Here is a 19,851-nt window from a genome sequence, read left to right as displayed (position 1 = left end):
TCGGGTTTTTTCAGGGTGGTATGGCCATAAGCGATGGACACACCTTGAAAAATCTCTGAAAAATCCCTTGTGTATATGTCAAAGTATGATTGTGTCGCCCACTGCAAAGACTAGATTCTTGCATCTGGAGGTAAAAGGCTAAGTTAAACAGTTGTCTTCATCACTGTCGCTCTTTTTTCGAGTAACAATCGGCTCCCACCCCATTTCTTGTCTCTAAAGTGCCAGCACTGAGACATTATTGCTAGGGACAAATCAAAGGAGGTTTATTACCAACAAGTGTGTGCAGTTCGTGTGGAACACCTGGCTTTAAAATTATTCAATGACGAAGCTGTTCAAAGATGTGGTGAAGTGAAAAAAACTGTATTTTATAACAAATTAGTGAAAAAGCTTACAGCACCTGGTATTCCCAAGAGGTCTCCCATACAGGTACTGACCAGGCCCAACCCTGGATTGATTCCGAGATCAGAGGGGATCGGGCTTTTTCAGGGTGGTATGGCTGTAAGCGAAGGAAAAACCTTGAAAAATCTCTGAAAAATTCCTTGTGTATTTGTCAAGGTATGATTGTGTCGCCCACTGCAAAGACTAGATTCTTGCATATAAAGGTAAAAGGCTAAGTTAAACAGTTGTCTTCATCATTGTTGCTCTTCTTTAGACTCTAACAATTGGCTCCCACCCCATTTCTTGTCTCTAAAATGCCAGCACTTAGACATTATTGCTAGGGACAAATCAAAGGAGTTTTATTACCAACAAGTGTGTGCAGTTCGTGTGGAACACCTGGCTTTAAAATTATTCAATGACGAAGCTGTTCAAAGATGTGGTGAAGTGAAAAAAAACTGTATTTTATAACAAATTAGTGAAAAAGCTTACAGCACCTGGTATTCCCAAGAGGTCTCCTATACAGGTACTGACCAGGCCCAACCCTGGATTGATTCCGAGATCAGACGGGATCGGGCTTTTTCAGGGTGGTATGGCCGTAAGCGATGGAAAAACCTTGAAAAATCTCTGAAAAATCCCTTGTGTATTTGTCAAAGTATGATTATGTCGCCCACTGGAAAGACTAGATTCTTGCATATGGAGGTAAAAGGCTAAGTTAAACAGTTTTCTGCATCATTGTTGCTCTTCTGTAGACTCTAACAATTGGCTCCCATCCCATTTCTTGTCTCTAAAACCAGCACTGAGACATTATTGCTAGTGACAAATCAAAGGAGGTTTATTACCAACAAGTGTGTGCAGTTCGTGTGAAACACCTGGCTTTAAAATTATTCAATGACGAAGCTGTTCAAAGATGTGGTGAAGTGAAAAAAACTGTATTTTCTAACAAATTAGTGAAAAAGCTTACAGCACCTGGTATTCCCAAGAGGTCTCCCATACAGGTACTGACCAGGCCCAACCCTGGATTACTTCTGAGATCAGGCGGGATTGGGCTTTTTCAGGGTGGTATGGCTGTAAGCGAAGGAAAATTCTTGAAACATCTCTGAAAAATCTCTTGTGTATTTGTCAAGGTATGATTGTGTCACCCACTGCAAAGACTAGATTCTTTCATATAGAGGTAAAAGACTAAGTTAAACAGTTGTCTTCATCACTGTTGCTCTTTTTTCGAGTAACAATCGGCTCCCACCCCATTTCTTGTCTCTAAAATTCCAGCACTGAGACATTATTGCTAGGGACAAATCAAAGGAGGTTTATTACCAACAAGTGTGTGCAGTTCGTGTGGAACACCTGGCTTTAAAATTATTCAATGACGAAGCTGTTCAAAGCTGTGGTGAAGTGAAAAAAACTGTATTTTATAACAAATTAGTGAAAAAGCTTACAGCACCTGGTATTCCCAAGAGGTCTCCCATACAGGTACTGACCAGGCCCAACCCTGGATTGATTCTGAGATCAGACGGGATCGGGCTTTTTCAGGGTGGTATGGCCGTAAGCACTGGTAAACCCTTGAAAAATCTCTGAAAAATCCCTTGTGTATTTGTCAAAGTATGATTGTTGTCGCCCACTGCAAAGACTAGATTCTTGCATATGGAGGTAAAAGGCTAAGTTAAACAGTTGTCTTCGTCACTGTTGCTCTTTTTTCAAGTAACAATCGGCTCCCACCCCATTTCTTGTCTCTAAAATGCCAGCACTGAGACATTATTGCTAGGGACAAATCAAAGGAGGTTTATTACCAACAAGTGTGTGCAGTTCGTGTGGAACACCTGGCTTTAAAATTATTCAATGACGAAGCTGTTCAAAGCTGTGGTGAAGTGAAAAAACTGTATTTTATAACAAATTAGTGAAAAAGCTTACAGCAACTGGTATTCCCAAGAGGTCTCCTATACAGGTACTGACCAGGCCCAACCCTGGATTGCTTTCGAGATCAAACGGGATCAGGATTTTTCAGGGTGGTATGGCTGTAAGCGAAGGAAATTCCTTGAAAAATCTCTGAAAAATCCCTTGTGTATTTGTCAAGGTATGATTGTGTCGCCCACTGCAAAGACTAGATTCTTGCATATGGAGGTAAAAGGCTAAGTTAAACAGTTGTCTTCGTCACTGTTGCTCTTTTTTCGAGTAACAATCGGCTCCCACCCCATTTCTTGTCTCTAAAATGCCAGCACTGAGACATTATTGCTAGGGAAAAATCAAAGGAGGTTTATTACCAACAAGTGAGTGCAGTTCGTGTGGAACACCTGGCTTTAAAATTATTCAATGACAAAGCTGTTCAAAGATGTGGTGAAGTGAAAAAAACTGTATTTTATAACAAATTAGTGAAAAAGCTTAGAGCACCTGGTATTCCCAAGAGGTCTCCCATACAGGTGCTGACCAGGCCCAAACCTGGATTGCTTCCGAGATCAGACGCGATCGGGGTTTTTCAGGGTGGTATGGCTGTAAGCGATGGAAAAACCTTGAAAAATCTCTGAAAAATCCCTTGTGTATTTGTCAAGGTATGATTGTCGCCCACTGCAAAGACTAGATTCTTGCATACAGAGGTAAAAGGCTAAGTTAAACAGTTTTCTTCATCATTGTTGCTCTTCTTTAGACTCTAACAATTGGCTCCCACCCCATTTCTTGTCTCTAAAATGCCAGCACTGAGACATTATTGCTAGGGACAAATCAAAGGAGGTTTATTACCAACAAGTGTGTGCAGTTCGTGTGGAACACCTGGCTTTAAAATTATTCAATGACGAAACTGTTCAAAGATGTGGTGAAGTGAAAAAAACTGTATTTTCTAACAAATTAGTGAAAAAGCTTACAGCTCCTGGTATTCCCAAGAGGTCTCCCATACAGGTACTGACCAGGCCCAACCCTGGATTGCTTCCGAGATCAGACGGGATCGGGCTTTTTCAGGGTGGTATGGCCGTAAGCTAAGGAAATTCCTTGAAAAATCTCTGAAAAATCCCTTGTGTATTTGTCAAGGTATGATTGTGTTGCCCACTGCAAATACTAGATTCTTGCATATGGAGGTAAAAGGCTAAGTTAAACAATTTTCTTCATCAATTAGCTGTTCTTTAGACTCTAACAATTGGCTCCCACCCCATTTCTTGTCTCTAAAATGCCAGCACTGAGACATTATTGCTAGGGACAAATTAAAGGAGGTTTATTACCAACAAGTGTGTGCAGTTCGTGTGGAACACCTGGCTTTAAAATTATTCAATGACGAACCTGTTCAAAGCTCTGGTGAAGTGAAAAAAACTGTATTTTATAACAAATTAGTGAAAAAGCATACAGCACCTGGTATTCCCAAGAGGTCTCCCATACAGGTACTGACCAGGCCCAACCGTGGATTGCTTCTTAGATCAGACGGGATCAGGCTTTCTCAGGGTGATATGGCCGTAAGCGAAGGACACACCTTGAAAAATGTCTGAAAAAGCCCTTGTGTATAAGTCAAAGTATGATTGTGTCGCCCACTGCAAAGACTAGATTCTTGCATATGGAGGTAAAAGGCTAAGTTAAACAGTTGTCTTCATCACTGTTGCTCTTTTTTCGAGTAACAATCGGCTCCCACCCCATTTCTTGTCTCTAAAATGCCAGCACTGAGACATTATTGCTAGGGACAAATCAAAGGAGGTTTATTACCAACAAGTGTGTGCAGTTCGTGTGGAACACCTGGCTTTAAAATTATTCAATGACGAAGCTGTTCAAAGCTGTGGTGAAGTGAAAAAAACTGTATTTTATAACAAATTAGTGAAAAAGCTTACAGCACCTGGTATTCCAAAGAGGTCTCCCATACAGGTACTGACCAGGCCCAACCCTGGATAGCTTCCGAGATCAGACGGGATCGGGCTTTTTCAGGGTGGTATGGCCGTAAGCGAATGACACACCTTGAAAAATCTCTGAAAAATCCCTTGTGTATATGTCAAAGTATGATTGTGTCACCCACTGCAAAGACTAGATTCTTGCATATAGAGGTAAAAGGCTAAGTTAAACAGTTGTCTTCATCACTGTCGCTCTTTTTTCGAGTAACAATCGGCTCCCACCCCATTTCATGTCTCTAAAATGCCAGCACTGAGACATTATTGCTAGGGACAAATCAAAGGAGGTTTATTACCAACAAGTGTGTGCAGTTCGTGTGGAACACCTGGCTTTAAAATTATTCAATGACGAAGCTGTTCAAAGATGTGGTGAAGTAAAAAAAACTGTATTTTATAACAAATTAGTGAAAAAGCTTACAGCACTGGTATTCTCAAAAGGTCTCCCATACAGGTACTGACCAGTACCAACCCTGGATTGCTTCCGACATCAGACGGGATTGGGCTTTTTCAGGGTGGTATGGCCATAAACGAAGGACAAACCTTGAAAAATCTCTGAAAAATCCCTTGTGTATATGTCAAAGTATGATTGTGTCGCCCACTGCAAAGACTAGATTCTTGCATATGGAGGTAAAAGGCTAAGTTAAACAGTTGCCTTCATCACTGTTGGTCTTTTTTCGAGTAACAATCGGCTCCCACCCCATTTCTTGTCTCTAAAATGCCAGCACTGAGACATTATTGCTAGGGACAAATCAAAGGAGGTTTATTACCAACAAGTGTGTGCAGTTCGTGTGGAACACCTGGCTTTAAAATTATTCAATGACGAAGCTGTTCAAAGCTGTGGTGAAGTGAAAAAAATTGTATTTTATAACAAATTAGTGAAAAAGCTTACAGCTTCTGGTATTCCCAAAAGGTCTCCCATACAGGTACTGACCAGGCCCAACCCTGGATTGCTTCCGAGATCAGACGGGATTGGGCTTTTTCAGGGTGGTATGGCCGTAAGCGAAGGACAAACCTTGAAAAATCTCTGAAAAATCCCTTGTGTACTTGTCAAAGTATGATTGTGTCGACCACTGCAAAGACTAGATTCTTGCATATGGAGGTAAAAGGCTAAGTTAAACAGTTGCCTTCATCACTGTTGCTCTTTTTTTGAGTAACATTCGGCTCCCACCCCATTTCTTGTCTCTAAAATGCCAGCACTGAGACATTATTGCTAGGGACAAATCAAAGGAGGTTTATTACCAACAAGTGTGTGCAGTTCGTGTGGAACACCTGGCTTTAAAATTATTCAATGACGAAGCTGTTCAAAGATGTGGTGAAGTGAAAAAAACTGTATTTTATAACAAATTAGTGAAAAACCTTAGAGCACCTGGTATTCCCAAGAGGTCTCTTATACAGATACTGACCAGGCCCAACCCTGGATTGCTTCCGAGATCAGACGGGATCGGGCTTTTTCAGGGTGGTATGGCTGTAAGCGATAGAAAAGTCTTGAAAAATCTCTGAAAAATCCCTTGTGTATATGTCAAAGTATGATTGTGTTGCCCACTGCAAAGACTAGATTCTTGCATATGGAGGTAAAAGGCTAAGTTAAACAGTTGTCTTCATCATGTTGCTCTTCTTTAGACACTAACAATTGGCTCCCACCCCATTTCTTGTCTGTAAAATTCCAGCACTGATTCATTATTGCTAGGGACAAATCGAAGGAGGTTTATTACCAACAAGTGTGTGCAGTTCGTGTGGAACACCTGGCTTTAAAATTATTCAATGACGAACCTGTTCAAAGCTGTGGTGAAGTGAAAAAACTGTATTTTATATCAAATTAGTGAAAAAGCTTACAGCACCTGGTATTCCCAAGAGGTCTCCCATAAAGGTACTGACCAGGCCCAACCCTGGATTGATTCCGAGATCAGACGGGATCGGGCTTTTACAGGGTGGTATGGCCGTAAGCGAAGGAAATTCCTTGAAAAATCTCTCAAAAATCCCTTGTTTATTTGTCAAGGTATGATTGTGTCGCCCACTGCAAAGACTAGATTCTTGCATATGGAGGTAAAAGGCTAAGTTAAACAATTGTCTTCATCATGTTGCTCTTCTTTAGACTCTAACAATTGGCTCCCACCCCATTTCTTGTCTCTAAAATGCCAGCACTGAGACATTATTGCTAGGGACAAATCAAAGGAGGTTTATTACCAACAAGTGTGTGCAGTTTGTTTGGAACACCTGGCTTTAAAATTATTCAATGACGAACCTGTTCAAAGCTGTGGTGAAGTGAAAAAATTGTATTTTATAACAAATTAGTGAAAAAGCTTACAGCAACTGGTATTCCCAAGAGGTCTCCAATACAGGTACTGACCAGGCCCAACCCTGGATTGATTCCGAGATCAGACGGGATCGGGCTTTTTCAGGGTGGTATGGCCATAAGCGATGGAAAAACCTTGAAAAATCTTTGAAAAATCCCTTGTGTATTTGTCAAGGTATGATTGTGTCGCCCACTGGAAAGACTAGATTTTTGCATATAGAGGTAAAAGGCTAAGTTAAACAGTTGTCTTCATCATTGTTGCTCTTCTTTAGACCCTAACAATTGGCTCCCACCCCATTTCTTGTCTCTAAAATGCCAGCACTGAGACATTATTGCTAGGGACAAATCAAAGGAGGTTAATTACCAACAAGTGTGTGCAGTTCGTGTGGAACACCTGGCTTTAAAATTATTCAATGACGAAGCTGTTCAAAGCTGTGGTGAAGTGAAAAAAAATTGTATTTTATAACAAATTAGTGAAAAAGCTTACAGCACCTGGTATTCCCAAGAGGCCTCCCATACAGGTACTGACCAGGCCCAACCCTGGATTGCTTTCGAGATCAGACGGGATTGGGTTTTTTCAGGGTGGTATGGCCGTAAGCAAAGGACAAACCTTGAAAAATCTCTGAAAAATCCCTTGTGTATTTGTCAAAGTATGATTGTGTCGCCCACTGCAAAGACTAGATTCTTGCAAATGGAGGTAAAAGGCTAAGTTAAAACAGTTGCCTTCATCACTGTTGCTCTTTTTTCGAGTAACAATCGGCTCCCACCCCATTTCTTGTCTCTAAAATGCCAGCACTGAGACATTATTGCTAGGGACAAATCAAAGGAGGTTTATTACCAACAAGTGTGTGCAGTTCGTGTGGAACACCTGGCTTTAAAATTATTCAATGACGAAACTGTTCAAAGATGTGGTGAAGTGAAAAAAACTGTATTTTATAACAAATTAGTGAAAAAGCTTACAGCACCTGGTATTCCCAAGAGGTCTCCCATACAGGTACTGACCAGGCCCAACCCTGGATTGCTTCCGAGATCAGACGGGATCGGGCTTTTTCAGGGTGGTATGGCCGTAAGCGAAGGAAATTCCTTGAAAAATCTCTGAAAAATCCCTTGTGTATTTGTCAAGGTATGATTGTGTCACCCACTGCAAAGACTAGATTCTTGCATATGGAGGTAAAAGGCTAAGTTAAACAGTTGCCTCATCATTTTGCTCTTCTTTAGACTCTAACAATTGGCTCCCACCCCATTTCTTGTCTCTAAAATGCCAGCACTGAGACATTATTGCTAGGGACAAATCAAAGGAGGTTTATTACCAACAAGTGTGTGCAGTTCGTGTGGAACACCTGGCTTTAGAATTATTTAATGACGAATTTGTTCAAAGCTGTGGTGAAGTGAAAAAAACTGTATTTTGTAACAAATTAGTGAAAAAGCTTACAGCACCTGGTATTCCCAAGAGGTCTCCCATACAGGTACTGACCAGGCCCAACCCTGGGTTGAATTCGAGATCAGACAGGATCAAGCTTTTTCAGGGTGGTATGGCCGTAAGCGAAGGAAAAACCTTGAAAAATCTCTGAAAAATCCCTTGTGTATATGTCAAAGTATGATTGTGTCGCCCACTGGAAAGACTAGATTCTTGCATATGGAGGTAAAAGGCTAAGTTAAACAGTTGTCTTCATCATTTTGCTCTTCTTTAGACTCTAAAAAATGGCTCCCACCCCATTTCTTGTCTCTAAAATGCCAGCACTGAGACATTATTGCTAGGGACAAATCAAAGGAGGTTTATTACCAACAAGTGTGTGCAGTTCGTGTGGAACACCTGGCTTTAAAATTATTCAATGACGAAAATGTTCAAAGATGTGGTGAAGCGAAAAAAACTGTATTTTATAACAAATTAGTGAAAAAGCTTACAGCACCTGGTATTCCCAAGAGGTCTCCCATACAGGTACTGACCAGGCCCAACCCTGGATTGCTTCCGAGATCAGACGGGATCAGGCTTTTTTAGGGTGGTATGGCCGTAAGCGATGGAAAAATCTTGAAAAATCTCTGAAAAATCCCTTGTGTATTTGTCAAGGTATGATTGTGTCGCCCACTGCAAAGACTAGATTCTTGCACATAGAGGTAAAAGGCTAAGTTAAACAGTTGTCTTCATCACTGTTGCTCTTTTTTCGAGTAACAATCGGCTCCCACCCCATTTCTTGTCTCTAAAATGCCAGCACTGAGACATTATTGCTAGGGACAAATCAAAGGAGGTTTATTACCAACAAGTGTGTGCAGTTCGTGTGGAACACCTGGCTTTAAAATTATTCAATGACGAAGCTGTTCAAAGATGTGGTGAAGTGAAAAAAACTGTATTTTATAACAAATTAGTGAAAAAGCTTACAGCACCTGGTATTCCCAAAAGGTCTCCCATACAGGTACTGACCAGTACCAACCCTGGATTGCTTCCGACATCAGACGGGATTGGGCTTTTTCTGGGTGGTATGGCCGTAAACGAAGGACAAACCTTGAAAAATCTCTGAAAAATCCCTTGTGTATTTGTCAAGGTATGATTGTGTCGCCCACTGCAAAGACTAGATTCTTGCACATAGAGGTAAAAGGCTAAGTTAAACAGTTGTCTTCATCATTGTTGCTCTTCTTTAGACTCTAACAATTGGCTCCCACCCCATTTCTTGTCTCTAAAATGCCAGCACTGAGACATTATTGCTAGGGACAAATCAAAGGAGGTTTATTACCAACAAGTGTGTGCTGTTCGTGTGGAACACCTGGCTTTAAAATTATTCAATGACAAAGCTGTTCAAAGCTGTGGTGAAGTGAAAAAAAAACTGTATTTTATAACAAATTAGTGAAAAAGCTTACAGCACCTGGTATTCCCAAGAGGTCTCCCATACAGGTACTGACCAGGCCCAACCCTGGATTGATTCCGAGATCAGACAGGATCGGGCTTTTTCAGGGTGGTATGGCCGTAAGCGATGGGAAAATCTTGAAAAATCTCTGAAAAATCCCTTGTGTATATGTCAAAGTATGATTGTGTCGCCCACTGCAAAGACTAGATTCTTGCATATGGAGGTAAAAGGCTAAGTTAAACAGTTGTCTTCATCACTGTTGCTCTTTTTTCGAGTAACAATCGGCTCCCACCCCATTTCTTGTCTCTAAAATGCCAGCACTGAGACATTATTGCTAGGGACAAATCAAAGGAGGTTTATTACCATCAAGTGTGTGCAGTTCGTGTGGAACACCTGGCTTTAAAATTATTCAAGGACGAAGCTGTTCAAAGCTGTGGTGAAGTGAAAAAAACTGTATTTTATAACAAATTAGTGAAAAAGCTTACAGCACCTGGTATTCCCAAGAGGTCTCCCATACAGGTACTGACCAGGCCCAACCCTGGATTGCTTCCGAGATCAGGCTTTTTCAGGGTGGTATGGCCGTAAGCGAAGGAAAAACCTTGAAAAATCTCAGAAAAATCCCTTGTGTATTTGTCAAGGTATGATTGTGTCGCCCACTGCAAAGACTAGATTCTTGCATATGGAGGTAAAAGGCTAAGTTAAACAGTTGTCTTCATCACTGTTGCTCTTTTTTCGAGTAACAATCGGCTCCCACCCCATTTCTTGTCTCTAAAATGCCAGCACTGAGACATTATTGCTAGGGACAATTCAAAGGAGGTTTATTACCAACAAGTGTGTGCAGTTCGTGTGGAACACCTGGCTTTAAAATTATTCAATGACGAAGCTTTTTAAAGATGTGGTGAAGTGAAAAAAACTGTATTTTATAACAAATTAGTGAAAATGCTTACAGCACCTGGTATTCCCAAGAGGTCTCACATACAGGTACTGACCAGGCCCAAACCTGGATTGCTTCCGAGATCAGACGGGACCGGGCTTTTTCAGGGTGGTATGGCTGTAAGCGCAGGAAAAACCTTGAAAAATCTCTGAAAAATCCCTTGTGTATTTGTCAAGGTATGATTGCGTCGCCCACTGCAAAGACTAGATTTTTGCCTATAGAGGTAAAAGGCTAAGTTAAACAGTTGTCTTCATCATTGTTGCTCTTCTCTAGACTCTAACAATTGGCTCCCACCCCATTTCTTGTCTCTAAAATGCCAGCACTGAGACATTTTTTGCTAGGGACAAATCAAAGGAGGTTTATCGGGTTTTTTCAGGGTGGTATGGCCATAAGCGATGGACACACCTTGAAAAATCTCTGAAAAATCCCTTGTGTATATGTCAAAGTATGATTGTGTCGCCCACTGCAAAGACTAGATTCTTGCATCTGGAGGTAAAAGGCTAAGTTAAACAGTTGTCTTCATCACTGTCGCTCTTTTTTCGAGTAACAATCGGCTCCCACCCCATTTCTTGTCTCTAAAATGCCAGCACTGAGACATTATTGCTAGGGACAAATCAAAGGAGGTTTATTACCAACAAGTGTGTGCAGTTCGTGTGGAAAACCTGGCTTTAAAATTATTCAATGACGAAGCTGTTCAAAGATGTGGTGAAGTGAAAAAAACTGTATTTTATAACAAATTAGTGAAAAAGCTTACAGCACCTGGTTTTCCCAAGAGGTCTCCCATACAGGTACTGACCAGGCCCAACCCTGGATTGATTCCGAGATCAGAGGGGATCGGGCTTTTTCAGGGTGGTATGGCTGTAAGCGAAGGAAAAACCTTGAAAAATCTCTGAAAAATTCCTTGTGTATTTGTCAAGGTATGATTGTGTCGCCCACTGCAAAGACTAGATTCTTGCATATAAAGGTAAAAGGCTAAGTTAAACAGTTGTCTTCATCATTGTTGCTCTTCTTTAGACTCTAACAATTGGCTCCCACCCCATTTCTTGTCTCTAAAATGCCAGCACTTAGACATTATTGCTAGGGACAAATCAAAGGAGTTTTATTACCAACAAGTGTGTGCAGTTCGTGTGGAACACCTGGCTTTAAAATTATTCAATGACGAAGCTGTTCAAAGATGTGGTGAAGTGAAAAAAAACTGTATTTTATAACAAATTAGTGAAAAAGCTTACAGCACCTGGTATTCCCAAGAGGTCTCCTATACAGGTACTGACCAGGCCCAACCCTGGATTGATTCCGAGATCAGACGGGATCGGGCTTTTTCAGGGTGGTATGGCCGTAAGCGATGGAAAAACCTTGAAAAATCTCTGAAAAATCCCTTGTGTATTTGTCAAAGTATGATTATGTCGCCCACTGGAAAGACTAGATTCTTGCATATGGAGGTAAAAGGCTAAGTTAAACAGTTTTCTGCATCATTGTTGCTCTTCTGTAGACTCTAACAATTGGCTCCCATCCCATTTCTTGTCTCTAAAACCAGCACTGAGACATTATTGCTAGTGACAAATCAAAGGAGGTTTATTACCAACAAGTGTGTGCAGTTCGTGTGAAACACCTGGCTTTAAAATTATTCAATGACGAAGCTGTTCAAAGATGTGGTGAAGTGAAAAAAACTGTATTTTCTAACAAATTAGTGAAAAAGCTTACAGCACCTGGTATTCCCAAGAGGTCTCCCATACAGGTACTGACCAGGCCCAACCCTGGATTGCTTCCGAGATCAGACGGGATCTGGCTTTTTCAGGGTGGTATGGCTGTAAGCAATGGAAAAGCCTTGAAAAATCTCTGAAAAATCCCTTGTGTATTTGTCAAAGTATGATTGTGTCGCCCACTGCAAAGACTAGATTCTTGCATATGGAGGTAAAAGGCTAAGTTAAACAGTTGTCTTCATCACTGTTGCTCTTTTTTCGAGTAACAATCGGCTCCCACTCCATTTCTTGTCTCTAAAATGCCAGCACTGAGACATTATTGTTAGGGACAAATCAAACTAGGTTTATTACCAACAAGTGTGTGCAGTTCGTGTGGAACACCTGGCTTTAAAATTATTCAATGACGAAGCTGTTCAAAGATGTGGTGAAGTGAAAAAAACTGTATTTTATAACAAATTAGTGAAAAAGCTTACAGCATCTGGTATTCCCAAGAGGTCTCACATACAGGTACTGACCAGGCCCAACCCTGGATTGATTCCGAGATCAGAGGGGATCGGGCTTTTTCAGGCTGGTATGGCCATAAGCGAAGGACACACCTTGAAAAATCTCTGAAAAATCCCTTGTGTATATGTCAAAGTATGATTGTGTCGCCCACTGCAAAGACTGGATTCTTGCATATGGAGGTAAAAGGCTAAGTTAAACAGTTGTCTTCATCACTGTTGCTCTTTTTTCGAGTAACAATCGGCTCCCACCCCATTTCTTGTCTCTAAAATGCCAGCACTGAGACATTATTGCTAGGGACAAATCAAAAGAGGTTTATTACCAACAAGTGTGTGCAGTTCGTGTGGAACACCTGGCTTTAAAATTATTCAATGACGAAGCTGTTCAAAGATGTGGTGAAGTGAAAAAACTGTATTTTATAACAAATTAGTGAAAAGGCTTACAGCACCTGGTATTCCCAAGAGGTCTCCCATACAGGTACTGACCAGGCCCAAACCTGGATTGATTCCGAGATCAGAGGGGATTGGGCTTTTTCAGGGTGGTATGGCTGTAAGCGAAGGAAAAACCTTGAAAAATCTCTGAAAAATCCCTTGTGTATTTGTCAAGGTATGATTGTGTCACCCACTGCAAAGACTAGATTCTTGCACATAGAGGTAAAAGGCTAAGTTAAACATTTGTCTTCATCATTGTTGCTCTTCTTTAGACTCTAACAATTGGCTCCCACCCCATTTCTTGTCTCTAAAATGCCAGCACTGAGACATTATTGCTAGGGACAAATCAAAGGAGGTTTATTACCAACAAGTGTGTGCAGTTCGTGTGGAACACCTGGCTTTAAAATTATTCAATGACGAAGCTGTTCAAAGCTGTGGTGAAGTGAAAAAAACTGTATTTTATAACAAATTAGTGAAAAAGCTTACAGCACCTGGTATTCCCAAGAGGTCTCCCATACAGGTACTGACCAGGCCCAAACCTGGATTGCTTCCGAGATCAGACGGGATCAGGCTTTTTCAGGCTGGTATGGCCGTAAGCGAAGGACACACCTTGAAAAATCTCTGAAAAATCCCTTGTGTATATGTCAAAGTATGATTGTGTCGCCCACTGCAAAGACTGGATTCTTGCATATGGAGGTAAAAGGCTAAGTTAAACAGTTGTCTTCATCACTGTTGCTCTTTTTTCGAGTAACAATCGGCTCCCACCCCATTTCTTGTCTCTAAAATGCCAGCACTGAGACATTATTGCTAGGGACAAATCAAAAGAGGTTTATTACCAACAAGTGTGTGCAGTTCGTGTGGAACACCTGGCTTTAAAATTATTCAATGACGAAGCTGTTCAAAGATGTGGTGAAGTGAAAAAACTGTATTTTATAACAAATTAGTGAAAAAGCTTACAGCACCTGGTATTCCCAAGAGGTCTCCCATACAGGTACTGACCAGGCCCAACCCTGGATTGATTCCAAGATCAGAGGAGATTGGGCTTTTTCAGGGTGGTATGGCTGTAAGCGAAGGAAAAACCTTGAAACATCTCTGGAAAATCCCTTGTGTATTTGTCAAGGTATGATTGTGTCGCCCACTGCAAAGACTAGATTCTTGCATATAGAGGTAAAAGGCTAAGTTAAACAGTTGTCTTCATCATTGTTGCTCTTCTTTAGACTCTAACAATTGGCTCCCACCCCATTTCTTGTCTCTAAAATGCCAGCACTGAGACATTATTGCTAGGGACAAATAAAAGGAGGTTTATTACCAACAAGTGTGTGCAGATCGTGTGGAACACCTGGCTTTAAAATTATTCAATGATGAAGCTGTTCAAAGATGTGTTGAAGTGAAAAAAATTGTATTTTATAACAAATTAGTGAAAAAGCCTACAGCACCTGGTAATCCCAAGAGGTCTCCCATACAGGTACTGACCAGGCCCAACCCTGGATTGCTTCCGAGATCAGACGGGATCGGGCTTTTTCAGGGTGGTATGGCCGTAAGTGAAGAAAACACCTTGAAAAATCTCTGAAAATTCCCTTGTGTATATGTCAAAGTATGATTGTGTCGCCCACTGCAAAGACTAGATTCTTGCATATGGAGGTAAAAGGCTAAGTTGAACAGTTGTCTTCATAACTGTTGCTCTTTTTCCGAGTAACAATCGTCTCCCACCCCATTTCTTGTCTCTAAAATGCCAGCACTGAGACACTATTGCTAGGGACAAATCAAAGGAGGTTTATTACCAACAAGTGTGTGCAGTTCGTGTGGAACACCTGGCTTTTAAATTATTCAATGACGAAGCTGTTCAAAGATGTGGTGAAGTGAAAAAAACTGTATTTTATAACAAATTAGTGAAAAAGCTTACAGCACCTGGTAATCCCAAGAGGTCTCCCATACAGGTACTGACCAGGCCCAAACCTTGATTGCTTCCGAGATCAGACGGGATCGGGCTTTTTCATGGTGGTATGGCCGTAAGCGAAGGACACACCTTGAAAAATCTCTGAAAAGTCCCTTGTGTATATGTCAAAGTATGATTGTGTCGCCCACTGCAAAGACTAGATTCTTGCATATGGAGGTAAAAGGCTAAGTTAAACAGTTGTCTTCATCACTGTTGCTCTTTTTTTGAGTAACAATCGGCTCCCACCCCATTTCTTGTCTCTAAAATGCCAGCACTGAGACATTGTTGCTAGGGACAAATCAAAGGAGGTTTATTACCAACAAGTGTGTGCAGTTCGTGTGGAACACCTGGCTTTAAAATTATTCAATGACGAAGCTGTTCAAAGATGTGGTGAATTGAAAAAAACTGTATTTTATAACAAATTAGTGAAAAAGCTTACAGCACCTGGTATTCCCAAGAGGTCTCCCATACAGGTACTGACCAGGCCCAACCCTGGATTGATTCCGAGATCAGAGGGGATTGGGCTTTTTCAGGGTGGTATGGCTGTAAGCGAAGGAAAAACCTTGAAAAATCTCTGAAAAATCCCTTGTGTATTTGTCAAGGTATGATTGTGTCACCCACTGCAAAGACTAGATTCTTGCACATAGAGGTAAAAGGCTAAGTTAAACATTTGTCTTCATCATTGTTGCTCTTCTTTAGACTCTAACAATTGGCTCCCACCCCATTTCTTGTCTCTAAAATGCCAGCACTGAGACATTATTGCTAGGGACAAATCAAAGGAGGTTTATTACCAACAAGTGTGTGCAGTTCGTGTGGAACACCTGCCTTTAAAATTATTCAATGACGAAGCTGTTCAAAGCTGTGGTGAAGTGAAAAAAACTGTATTTTATAACAAATTAGTGAAAAAGCTTACAGCACCTGGTATTCCCAAGAGGTCTCCCATACAGGTACTGACCAGGCCCAAACCTGGATTGCTTCCGAGATCAGACGGGATCGGGCTTTTTCATGGTGGTATGGCCGTAAGCGAAGGACACACCTTGAAAAATCTCTGAAAAGTCCCTTGTGTATATGTCAAAGTATGATTGTGTCGCCCACTGCAAAGACTAGATTCTTGCATATGGAGGTAAAAGGCTAAGTTAAACAGTTGTCTTCATCACTGTTGCTCTTTTTTTGAGTAACTATCGGCTCCCACCCCATTTCTTGTCTCTAAAATGCCAGCACTGAGACATTGTTGCTAGGGACAAATCAAAGGAGGTTTATTACCAACAAGTGTGTGCAGTTCGTGTGGAAAACCTGGCTTTAAAATTATTCAATGACGAAGCTGTTCAAAGATGTGGTGAAGTGAAAAAAACTGTATTTTATAACAAATTAGTGAAAAAGCTTACAGCACCTGGTATTCCCAAGAGGTCTCCCATACAGGTACTGACCAGGCCCAAACCTGGATTGATTCCGAGATCAGAGGGGATTGGGCTTTTTCAGGGTGGTATGGCTGTAAGCGAAGGAAAAACCTTGAAAAATCTCTGAAAAATCCCTTGTGTATTTGTCAAGGTATGATTGTGTCACCCACTGCAAAGACTAGATTCTTGCACATAGAGGTAAAAGGCTAAGTTAAACAGTTGTCTTCATCACTGTTGCTCTTTTTTCGAGTAACAATCGGCTCCCACCCCATTTCTTGTCTCTAAAATGCCAGCACTGAGACATTATTGCTAGGGACAAATCAAAAGAGGTTTATTACCAACAAGTGTGTGCAGTTCGTGTGGAACACCTGGCTTTAAAATTATTCAATGACGAAGCTGTTCAAAGATGTGGTGAAGTGAAAAAACTGTATTTTATAACAAATTAGTGAAAAAGCTTACAGCAACTGGTATTCCCAAGAGGTCTCCCATACAGGTACTGACCAGGCCCAACCCTGGATTGATTCCAAGATCAGAGGAGATTGGGCTTTTTCAGGGTGGTATGGCTGTAAGCGAAGGAAAAACCTTGAAACATCTCTGGAAAATCCCTTGTGTATTTGTCAAGGTATGATTGTGTCGCCCACTGCAAAGACTAGATTCTTGCATATAGAGGTAAAAGGCTAAGTTAAACAGTTGTCTTCATCATTGTTGCTCTTCTTTAGACTCTAACAATTGGCTCCCACCCCATTTCTTGTCTCTAAAATGCCAGCACTGAGACATTATTGCTAGGGACAAATAAAAGGAGGTTTATTACCAACAAGTGTGTGCAGATCGTGTGGAACACCTGGCTTTAAAATTATTCAATGATGAAGCTGTTCAAAGATGTGTTGAAGTGAAAAAAATTGTATTTTATAACAAATTAGTGAAAAAGCCTACAGCACCTGGTAATCCCAAGAGGTCTCCCATACAGGTACTGACCACGCCCAACCCTGGATTGCTTCCGAGATCAGACGGGATCGGGCTTTTTCAGGGTGGTATGGCCGTAAGTGAAGAAAACACCTTGAAAAATCTCTGAAAATTCCCATGTGTATATGTCAAAGTATGATTGTGTCGCCCACTGCAAAGACTAGATTCTTGCATATGGAGGTAAAAGGCTAAGTTGAACAGTTGTCTTCATAACTGTTGCTCTTTTTCCGAGTAACAATCGTCTCCCACCCCATTTCTTGTCTCTAAAATGCCAGCACTGAGACACTATTGCTAGGGACAAATCAAAGGAGGTTTATTACCAACAAGTGTGTGCAGTTCGTGTGGAACACCTGGCTTTTAAATTATTCAATGACGAAGCTGTTCAAAGATGTGGTGAAGTGAAAAAAACTGTATTTTATAACAAATTAGTGAAAAAGCTTACAGCACCTGGTAATCCCAAGAGGTCTCCCATACAGGTACTGACCAGGCCCAAACCTTGATTGCTTCCGAGATCAGACGGGATCGGGCTTTTTCATGGTGGTATGGCCGTAAGCGAAGGACACACCTTGAAAAATCTCTGAAAAGTCCCTTGTGTATATGTCAAAGTATGATTGTGTCGCCCACTGCAAAGACTAGATTCTTGCATATGGAGGTAAAAGGCTAAGTTAAACAGTTGTCTTCATCACTGTTGCTCTTTTTTTGAGTAACAATCGGCTCCCACCCCATTTCTTGTCTCTAAAATGCCAGCACTGAGACATTGTTGCTAGGGACAAATCAAAGGAGGTTTATTACCAACAAGTGTGTGCAGTTCGTGTGGAACACCTGGCTTTAAAATTATTCAATGACGAAGCTGTTCAAAGATGTGGTGAATTGAAAAAAACTGTATTTTATAACAAATTAGTGAAAAAGCTTACAGCACCTGGTATTCCCAAGAGGTCTCCCATACAGGTATTGACCAGGCCCAACCCTGGATTGATTCCGAGATCAGAGGGGATTGGGCTTTTTCAGGGTGGTATGGCTGTAAGCGAAGGAAAAACCTTGAAAAATCTCTGAAAAATCCCTTGTGTATTTGTCAAGGTATGATTGTGTCACCCACTGCAAAGACTAGATTCTTGCACATAGAGGTAAAAGGCTAAGTTAAACATTTGTCTTCATCATTGTTGCTCTTCTTTAGACTCTAACAATTGGCTCCCACCCCATTTCTTGTCTCTAAAATGCCAGCACTGAGACATTATTGCTAGGGACAAATCAAAGGAGGTTTATTACCAACAAGTGTGTGCAGTTCGTGTGGAACACCTGCCTTTAAAATTATTCAATGGCGAAGCTGTTCAAAGCTGTGGTGAAGTGAAAAAAACTGTATTTTATAACAAATTAGTGAAAAAGCTTACAGCACCTGGTATTCCCAAGAGGTCTCCCATACAGGTACTGACCAGGCCCAAATCTGGATTGCTTCCGAGATCAGACGGGATCGGGCTTTTTCAGGCTGGTATGGCCGTAAGCGAAGGACACACCTTGAAAAATCTCTGAAAAATCCCTTGTGTATATGTCAAAGTATGATTGTGTCGCCCACTGCAAAGACTGGATTCTTGCATATGGAGGTAAAAGGCTAAGTTAAACAGTTGTCTTCATCACTGTTGCTCTTTTTTCGAGTAACAATCGGCTCCCACCCCATTTCTTGTCTCTAAAATGCCAGCACTGAGACATTATTGCTAGGGACAAATCAAAAGAGGTTTATTACCAACAAGTGTGTGCAGTTCGTGTGGAACACCTGGCTTTAAAATTATTCAATGACGAAGCTGTTCAAAGATGTGGTGAAGTGAAAAAACTGTATTTTATAACAAATTAGTGAAAAAGCTTACAGCACCTGGTATTCCCAAGAGGTCTCCCATACAGGTACTGACCAGGCCCAACCCTGGATTGATTCCAAGATCAGAGGAGATTGGGCTTTTTCAGGGTGGTATGGCTGTAAGCGAAGGAAAAACCTTGAAACATCTCTGGAAAATCCCTTGTGTATTTGTCAAGGTATGATTGTGTCGCCCACTGCAAAGACTAGATTCTTGCATATAGAGGTAAAAGGCTAAGTTAAACAGTTGTCTTCATCATTGTTGCTCTTCTTTAGACTCTAACAATTGGCTCCCACCCCATTTCTTGTCTCTAAAATGCCAGCACTGAGACATTATTGCTAGGGACAAATAAAAGGAGGTTTATTACCAACAAGTGAGTGCAGATCGTGTGGAACACCTGGCTTTAAAATTATTCAATGATGAAGCTGTTCAAAGATGTGTTGAAGTGAAAAAAATTGTATTTTATAACAAATTAGTGAAAAAGCCTACAGCACCTGGTAATCCCAAGAGGTCTCCCATACAGGTACTGACCAGGCCCAACCCTGGATTGCTTCCGAGATCAGACGGGATCGGGCTTTTTCAGGGTGGTATGGCCGTAAGTGAAGAAAACACCTTGAAAAATCTCTGAAAATTCCCTTGTGTATATGTCAAAGTATGATTGTGTCGCCCACTGCAAAGACTAGATTCTTGCATATGGAGGTAAAAGGCTAAGTTGAACAGTTGTCTTCATAACTGTTGCTCTTTTTCCGAGTAACAATCGTCTCCCACCCCATTTCTTGTCTCTAA

The 19,851-nt window shown here is 41.2% G+C and overlaps 10 non-coding genes and 29 pseudogenes across 10 annotated transcripts; all 39 read right to left on the bottom strand.

Moving 5' to 3' along the window:
• Positions 1–385: 385 nt before the first annotated feature.
• On the bottom strand, positions 386–504 carry LOC139066493 (5S ribosomal RNA). Its single transcript, XR_011519393.1, has one exon. It is a non-coding gene; the product is annotated as a 5S ribosomal RNA (ribosomal RNA).
• A 356-nt stretch (positions 505–860) lies between these two features.
• LOC139066593 (5S ribosomal RNA) lies at positions 861–979 on the bottom strand. Its single transcript, XR_011519496.1, has one exon. It is a non-coding gene; the product is annotated as a 5S ribosomal RNA (ribosomal RNA).
• Positions 980–1,332: 353 nt separating this feature from the next.
• LOC139067671 (5S ribosomal RNA) lies at positions 1,333–1,451 on the bottom strand (annotated as a pseudogene).
• Positions 1,452–1,804: 353 nt separating this feature from the next.
• On the bottom strand, positions 1,805–1,923 carry LOC139066620 (5S ribosomal RNA). The gene has a single exon (XR_011519523.1). It is a non-coding gene; the product is annotated as a 5S ribosomal RNA (ribosomal RNA).
• A 353-nt stretch (positions 1,924–2,276) lies between these two features.
• LOC139067959 (5S ribosomal RNA) lies at positions 2,277–2,395 on the bottom strand (annotated as a pseudogene).
• A 353-nt stretch (positions 2,396–2,748) lies between these two features.
• On the bottom strand, positions 2,749–2,867 carry LOC139068094 (5S ribosomal RNA; annotated as a pseudogene).
• Positions 2,868–3,220: 353 nt separating this feature from the next.
• Positions 3,221–3,339, bottom strand: LOC139066668 (5S ribosomal RNA). Its single transcript, XR_011519573.1, has one exon. It is a non-coding gene; the product is annotated as a 5S ribosomal RNA (ribosomal RNA).
• A 354-nt stretch (positions 3,340–3,693) lies between these two features.
• Positions 3,694–3,812, bottom strand: LOC139068018 (5S ribosomal RNA; annotated as a pseudogene).
• A 353-nt stretch (positions 3,813–4,165) lies between these two features.
• On the bottom strand, positions 4,166–4,284 carry LOC139066443 (5S ribosomal RNA). Its single transcript, XR_011519343.1, has one exon. It is a non-coding gene; the product is annotated as a 5S ribosomal RNA (ribosomal RNA).
• An 824-nt stretch (positions 4,285–5,108) lies between these two features.
• On the bottom strand, positions 5,109–5,227 carry LOC139067820 (5S ribosomal RNA; annotated as a pseudogene).
• Positions 5,228–5,580: 353 nt separating this feature from the next.
• Positions 5,581–5,699, bottom strand: LOC139068110 (5S ribosomal RNA; annotated as a pseudogene).
• A 353-nt stretch (positions 5,700–6,052) lies between these two features.
• On the bottom strand, positions 6,053–6,171 carry LOC139068372 (5S ribosomal RNA). The gene has a single exon (XR_011519971.1). It is a non-coding gene; the product is annotated as a 5S ribosomal RNA (ribosomal RNA).
• A 353-nt stretch (positions 6,172–6,524) lies between these two features.
• LOC139067597 (5S ribosomal RNA) lies at positions 6,525–6,643 on the bottom strand (annotated as a pseudogene).
• A 356-nt stretch (positions 6,644–6,999) lies between these two features.
• Positions 7,000–7,118, bottom strand: LOC139067384 (5S ribosomal RNA; annotated as a pseudogene).
• A 354-nt stretch (positions 7,119–7,472) lies between these two features.
• Positions 7,473–7,591, bottom strand: LOC139068418 (5S ribosomal RNA). The gene has a single exon (XR_011520016.1). It is a non-coding gene; the product is annotated as a 5S ribosomal RNA (ribosomal RNA).
• Positions 7,592–7,944: 353 nt separating this feature from the next.
• Positions 7,945–8,063, bottom strand: LOC139067388 (5S ribosomal RNA; annotated as a pseudogene).
• Positions 8,064–8,417: 354 nt separating this feature from the next.
• Positions 8,418–8,536, bottom strand: LOC139067028 (5S ribosomal RNA; annotated as a pseudogene).
• Positions 8,537–9,365: 829 nt separating this feature from the next.
• On the bottom strand, positions 9,366–9,484 carry LOC139066600 (5S ribosomal RNA). Its single transcript, XR_011519503.1, has one exon. It is a non-coding gene; the product is annotated as a 5S ribosomal RNA (ribosomal RNA).
• Positions 9,485–9,837: 353 nt separating this feature from the next.
• On the bottom strand, positions 9,838–9,946 carry LOC139068055 (5S ribosomal RNA; annotated as a pseudogene).
• A 353-nt stretch (positions 9,947–10,299) lies between these two features.
• On the bottom strand, positions 10,300–10,418 carry LOC139067825 (5S ribosomal RNA; annotated as a pseudogene).
• A 622-nt stretch (positions 10,419–11,040) lies between these two features.
• LOC139066546 (5S ribosomal RNA) lies at positions 11,041–11,159 on the bottom strand. The gene has a single exon (XR_011519448.1). It is a non-coding gene; the product is annotated as a 5S ribosomal RNA (ribosomal RNA).
• A 356-nt stretch (positions 11,160–11,515) lies between these two features.
• LOC139066592 (5S ribosomal RNA) lies at positions 11,516–11,634 on the bottom strand. Its single transcript, XR_011519495.1, has one exon. It is a non-coding gene; the product is annotated as a 5S ribosomal RNA (ribosomal RNA).
• A 353-nt stretch (positions 11,635–11,987) lies between these two features.
• LOC139066869 (5S ribosomal RNA) lies at positions 11,988–12,106 on the bottom strand (annotated as a pseudogene).
• Positions 12,107–12,459: 353 nt separating this feature from the next.
• LOC139067994 (5S ribosomal RNA) lies at positions 12,460–12,578 on the bottom strand (annotated as a pseudogene).
• A 352-nt stretch (positions 12,579–12,930) lies between these two features.
• LOC139067458 (5S ribosomal RNA) lies at positions 12,931–13,049 on the bottom strand (annotated as a pseudogene).
• A 355-nt stretch (positions 13,050–13,404) lies between these two features.
• LOC139066784 (5S ribosomal RNA) lies at positions 13,405–13,523 on the bottom strand (annotated as a pseudogene).
• A 352-nt stretch (positions 13,524–13,875) lies between these two features.
• On the bottom strand, positions 13,876–13,994 carry LOC139066873 (5S ribosomal RNA; annotated as a pseudogene).
• A 355-nt stretch (positions 13,995–14,349) lies between these two features.
• Positions 14,350–14,468, bottom strand: LOC139067450 (5S ribosomal RNA; annotated as a pseudogene).
• A 353-nt stretch (positions 14,469–14,821) lies between these two features.
• Positions 14,822–14,940, bottom strand: LOC139067865 (5S ribosomal RNA; annotated as a pseudogene).
• Positions 14,941–15,293: 353 nt separating this feature from the next.
• LOC139066988 (5S ribosomal RNA) lies at positions 15,294–15,412 on the bottom strand (annotated as a pseudogene).
• A 355-nt stretch (positions 15,413–15,767) lies between these two features.
• LOC139067250 (5S ribosomal RNA) lies at positions 15,768–15,886 on the bottom strand (annotated as a pseudogene).
• A 353-nt stretch (positions 15,887–16,239) lies between these two features.
• On the bottom strand, positions 16,240–16,358 carry LOC139067513 (5S ribosomal RNA; annotated as a pseudogene).
• A 352-nt stretch (positions 16,359–16,710) lies between these two features.
• LOC139067507 (5S ribosomal RNA) lies at positions 16,711–16,829 on the bottom strand (annotated as a pseudogene).
• Positions 16,830–17,184: 355 nt separating this feature from the next.
• Positions 17,185–17,303, bottom strand: LOC139067875 (5S ribosomal RNA; annotated as a pseudogene).
• Positions 17,304–17,656: 353 nt separating this feature from the next.
• Positions 17,657–17,775, bottom strand: LOC139067864 (5S ribosomal RNA; annotated as a pseudogene).
• A 353-nt stretch (positions 17,776–18,128) lies between these two features.
• LOC139067443 (5S ribosomal RNA) lies at positions 18,129–18,247 on the bottom strand (annotated as a pseudogene).
• A 355-nt stretch (positions 18,248–18,602) lies between these two features.
• LOC139066929 (5S ribosomal RNA) lies at positions 18,603–18,721 on the bottom strand (annotated as a pseudogene).
• A 352-nt stretch (positions 18,722–19,073) lies between these two features.
• LOC139066872 (5S ribosomal RNA) lies at positions 19,074–19,192 on the bottom strand (annotated as a pseudogene).
• A 355-nt stretch (positions 19,193–19,547) lies between these two features.
• Positions 19,548–19,666, bottom strand: LOC139067449 (5S ribosomal RNA; annotated as a pseudogene).
• Positions 19,667–19,851: the final 185 nt, after the last annotated feature.

This window comes from Nothobranchius furzeri, chromosome 2 (assembly GCF_043380555.1).
Source record: "Nothobranchius furzeri strain GRZ-AD chromosome 2, NfurGRZ-RIMD1, whole genome shotgun sequence".
Lineage (NCBI taxonomy): Eukaryota > Metazoa > Chordata > Actinopteri > Cyprinodontiformes > Nothobranchiidae > Nothobranchius > Nothobranchius furzeri.
The sequence above is the reverse complement of the archived record's forward strand: the minus strand, read 5'-3'. Positions and strand labels throughout refer to the sequence as shown.